Genomic DNA, 5,920 nt, shown 5'->3' with positions numbered 1-5,920 from the left:
TTGGTAGATATGTTTTAAGCCCGTGTGATGGACTTTGGAAAGGCATGGGATATTCATCAACCCCTTGTCCAGTTCTCATACAATAATAGTTATCACACGAGCATAAACACTACTCCGTTTGAAGCCCTCTATGGCCGGAAGTGCAGATCCCATCTATGCTAGGCTGAGGTGGGTGACAATTAGTTAGATAAAGGACGCGTTCCTGACAACACTCTCACAAGTCCCAAAATCATTCGAGAAACGACAGAGTAGATCGTTCAGATTCGTGAACAATTGAAAGCCTCTAGAGACCGACAGAAAAGCTACGCAAACAAGAGAAGGAAACCTTTGGAATTCCAGGTTGGCGATCGTGTTCTATTTAAGGTCTCACCCTGGAAGGGCTTGATACGCTTCGGAAAGCGTGGAAAGCTAAATCCAAGATACGTAGGGCCTTTTGAGATTCTTGCTAGAATCGGCCCTGTAGCTTACAAACTCAAACTACCTTGCGAACTTGGTAACGTACATCCTACTTTCCACGTCTCGAACTTGAAAAAGTTTCTGTCCGACGAGACTCTTGTAATCCCACACGAAGAGATCAAGATCAATAAGAGCCTCGACATCGTGGAAGAACCAGTAGAGATCATGGACCGAGAGGTCAAGCAAATGAAGCAAAGCGAATTCATGAATTCACTTGGGAGCGCGAGGATCAAATGAAACTGAAATATCCTCATCTTTTCGCTTACTTAATTGTAATTGCGTAAACTCTAATTTCGTGACAAAATTCTCTCTAACGGGGGGATGATGTGACAACCTGAAATTTCTATCTTGTACATGCATTCAATCCAATAAAAGTCAGACTCATTTATGATATCTTTTAGCATTGTTTAGGGTCTATTTGAGTGTTTTAAGCCTAGTACCTTCAACGAAGGAGTATTAGGATTTATCTAATAGAGTTCAGTGTGCAGCATACAAGCCGGAAAACTCAAAGTATTGGAGTTTACGGCCGTAAACTAGGGTTTACGGTCGTAAACACCTCCTTGGCCATGAACTCTTCCCCTCATATAAGATATTCCTTCATTTTTCAACTTTTTCTCACACTCCCATCTAAAGAACTCGATTTCCTCTCAAATATCATCAAGAACTTTCACCTTGATCTTCAAAAATGTAAGCCATTCTTCCATTTGATTAGTTGTTATCCTTCTTAATCTAGCATCACCCTTTGATTTCATCCTTGAAATTCATCTTTTTGGGTAGCACTTCAAGTATTCAACGCTTTCACCAAAGACACGTACTTGTTCTTGGGTCGTGAACTACTTAGAAGCCTTCAAAAGTGTAAGTATCTCTTCTATATTTTAGTTAGGCTTGATAAGCACATGATTCCTAGCCTTAAAACATCATATATTTCCTGAACATCAAAAGTTTACGGTCATAAATCCTTGCATGGCCGTAAACCCTTGTCTTGTTACTTATCTTGATCACAAACTCGTTTTAAGTCCAAGCATAGGACTGTGAACACTTAGTGAATGATAGTTAGGGTCCTAAACACCTCTTAAAGTCATGCTCTAGGACTGTAAATTCCCCTTGGTCGTAAACACCAAAGGTGTGGCCGTAAACTCCAAGGTATGACCATAAACTCCATTTGAATCAATCATATGTGATTAAAACACTATAGTACACGTGTTTCCTAGTCCCAAAAGTGGTTTCCTTGCACAATTAGTTGTATATACACTAATTATATACATATATGTATCATTATATGCTTAATAGGATCCATTTGTGCTCGAGGCTTCACTTGACACTTAGCATCCTATATCGATCTTACATTCGTATCACTCACTACAGGTGAGTTCATACCCCTTAACTTATCTTTTAAATGATTTTAAATCCTTTTATGAGGGGAATACAAGTAGAACTATTATAGTTATTATATCAATCACATGTTATTAATAACTATCAAACAAGTGGATTTCTTATACTTCAAACTGTTTTATCAATCAAACTATTTCAAAACATTTTATAGACTGACATCAAGTCATCAATAGCCATTCAAATGGTTTAAAACTCTTTTATATGCAATAATCTTTATTTAACTCTTTTTAGAACTTCTATATTGTCAAAAATCATGTCTATATAGATATTGTTATATAAGTAAGGTAGGAAGGGCTTAGGACTGATAACTCACTTTATTTCATGTTCCTTGTTTGGTTGTGGACTTATGGTATTCAGTTATTTGTCCGAATGTCATTTGAATCTTAGTTATATTATATATATATATATATATATATATATATATATATATATATATATATATATATATATATATATATATATATATGAATAGATATAAAAGTCCTTACATCAATTCAGCACCTTTGGGTAACAAAGGTGAACAAACATACTCAGTCATTCAAACAACATTACTAGTAAACTATAATATGCATAGTTTAGAGGTTAACTACTCACTATTTCTAGTACAATGAAACATAGAAGAGTCAATTCATTCATGAGTCAATACAAACTTACTATTATGAGAAACAGAAAGAACATACTATGATGAGAAACTAAGAGAACATACACTACACTATACAAGAGAACATACTATACACTAGAACAGAGAGAACATACAATACACTAGAACATACTATACAAACACTAGAATACTATAACATTAATGTGAGCCACTACTACATGGCATGGAAGTATACTGTTGTGTCACGTTTTGTAACCAGAGTCTCGTGGAGGGAGATTGTGAATTTGTGTATAGATCTATACTGGACTGACCGTCCTACACCTTGCTGCTAGTTACAATGGGACCTGCAGGTCTACCTATGACGAATGTCATACCATTTCGACGTCTTCGAGTGTAGTATTTTAATAGTCGATCAAGTATGGTTACAATCATATCACATTCTACCTTAATTAACAATTGGTTTAAGGTAGTTAGTACATTGGTAGTTACCTATATATAATAGTACAATACATCTTTATTTTCCCATTGCATTCACATTGTGATCTTCTCACATAAACGGTAATGTAAACTATATTTTGGTAATGATAGTCATACTTGGGAAAATTACGCACTTTTACAAACAAACAACATACATAATATTCGGGTCTTGGTAGAAGGCTACATTTAAAGTAGAAAATATAGGATTTTCTAGGAGATACAAACATTTACTACAAACACTTATGAACATTTACCTCAAACATTTACAAACACTTTCATACAAACAATGAAAGTAAAATACTTACGAACTCACCAACTTTAATGTTGATCTAATCTTTCAAATTAACTTGTATTCTCAGGTCACTAGTAGACAGGTATCGATGGCCAGGTTTTTAAGAAGACGGAGCTTTCATGACTAGCCTTTATTTTGATTATTCATTTTTGGTGTCTTATAAACTATACACAGAACACACTTGTAGTAAATTATATTATTAATGCAATGGATGATGTTGTTGCTAGTTTACTATTATGCATTGTTGTGATACTATACATGACGTCCCCACCCCAGAACGTTTCCGCTATTTCGGTTTTGGGGTGTGACATGCAGTTCTTGAGGATGTAGCTCTGGTCCCTCCCCGTAGAGGATCTCTACCTTCGATTGTATCCTCAGACTCGGACTATGACAACATCGAGACTATTTACACAAGAACCGATCCAAGGGTTATCACTCTCTCAACAATCCATGGGGAACCATTTCAGTTTCAAGGGGAACTCCCATCCGCAATCCAGGGGAACATCTTTCAACTGCTCGAGAAAATGTTGATCCTACTCCCTTAGTTCAAGACAATTCTGCAGGCTGTTCTCAAGTCTAGGGGGAACTACAGTCCCCAAGCGAAGAATCCTCTGATATAGAAGACATTCCCTACACCACAATCGTTGATCATGTGCAACCTCGTCTTCATGTATGGAAAAAGGATGACCCACCATGTCAAATCATCGGAAACCCATCCGAAGGTATCCAAACTCAATCCTCAAAAGATTTATCTGATCGCTGTAACTATGCAGCGTTCATATCCTATGTCTCTTTCATAGTTTGAGTTCTTCTTTATGCAATTCAAGATCTTGGCGACAATGCTAGATAGACCAAGAAAAGTGATAAGGCCAATGCTTGGAAAGATAAATTTAAGTGGTGCACCTATCATGAAGATTTCGAGCATCTCATCAAAGATTGCTTTTCCCAAGAAAGGAAATTAGATGTATGCTAAGTAAAGGTCCCCTAAAGGAACTCATGGGAAGAAAAAGGAACAAAATAAAACTGAAGTTTCAAGATATTGAGAATCTTGCCCAAAGAATAACATCTCCAACTATATATGCAAATGTAATTAACTTTATCTGTAGCGGTTCTAACATCTGTGGATCTTACTATTCTACAACCAAGAGATGTGCTAAGAGTTCCAAGATGGAGAAAGACGAAAGAAAATAAATAATTCTTTCTTGATCAACAAGAAGGAGATACCATTCGGTGAAGATGATAGGGAAGATGTATTTTATGCCCTTCATGATGGTATGTTCATAATGATATATGTGACCAACCATTTTAACTGGAGAATCTTGATAGATAAGGGAAATTGATTTAACATCACCCCCTAGAAACACCTAAGAAAATGAATTTTCTAGAGTAATCAAATTTCCTATATAGAATGAGGGAATTAATTCTATCCAACATTTGTATGCAGCATATATTTTATCATGCTATAATTTTATATTTAGCATGCCATGGATTCATGATAGTGACTTGCAAAAAGAAAAAAATTTATACACAATATCCATGTAGAACTCAACTATACCTAGGTAGGCATATCAATTAAGGAAGATAGCACGAGATGTTTAGGAAGACCAATAAAGTAATGTTAAAGAAGTTCCTAAACAAGAAAACAAATCTTCACATGGAAACACGAGGATATGACAGTTATGTCCAAAGATGTAATAACTAACAAATTGAATATTAACCCTAATTTTAGGCCCATAAACTAAAAGACAAGTAAGTTTACAATAGAAATAACTATGATCATATAAGAAGAAGTTGAAATATTAATACATGCCAAGATGATCCAAGAAGTGAATTTCCCAAGATGGCTAGTCAACATGGTTGTGGTCGAGAAAAAATGGAAAGTGAAGAGTTTGTGCAGATTTTGGAAAACATGGATGATTTCTTTTTGTAAGAAAATTCAAACATATTTTCTTCGACAACTTTATAATTGTTATTTTTTTAGTTACAAAAGTTTACTTGCATTTTTTGTAAGAAAAAGTTGCCTTAGAAAAAAAAAAGTGTTATTTCATATAACTTTGACTATATATATATATATATATATATATATATATATACATATATATACACACATATATATATATATATATATATATATATATATATATATATTGAAGGTTTGTATCGATCGGACACACTTCAAGTATAAAAAACAAAAGAAAACTTATCTAAATAAACAAAGGACAGAAAGTAAAGAACACAAGTAATTCACCAAATTGTATATCAACTAGGAAGGTTTGTTTTCACCAAGAAAAACGATGTTCTCATGAAGAAGGTCACCAAGACATGTACATTAAAGTTGCACCCTAATGTTGAATATATATACTAATCTATACAAGTATATACCTTGATTGAGGGGATTGTATCGAATCTATAGTAAGAAACGATCTACATCACAAAGACATTAGATCTATTATCTATTATATAATTATCAACATCATTACCAAATATACAAAAATTACATAAAATAAATATTTTGACATTGATGTTGATAGACTTGATACAATGACATTGATGGTGATGTAGACGCTCACGTTGACAGATATCGTGTAGAGTGTTTGACTCATGAGATCATAAGGTGTGACCTTAAAATCTCCCCTTTTCTGCTGATGTCAAAACTAATATTCATTGAATCCGTTAGCTCGTGCTCCCTCTGTGATTAAGAT

The sequence above is a fragment of the Lactuca sativa genome, chromosome 4 (genome assembly GCF_002870075.4).
Source record: "Lactuca sativa cultivar Salinas chromosome 4, Lsat_Salinas_v11, whole genome shotgun sequence".
NCBI classification, from domain to species: Eukaryota; Viridiplantae; Streptophyta; class Magnoliopsida; order Asterales; family Asteraceae; genus Lactuca; species Lactuca sativa.
The sequence above is the reverse complement of the archived record's forward strand: the minus strand, read 5'-3'. Positions refer to the sequence as shown.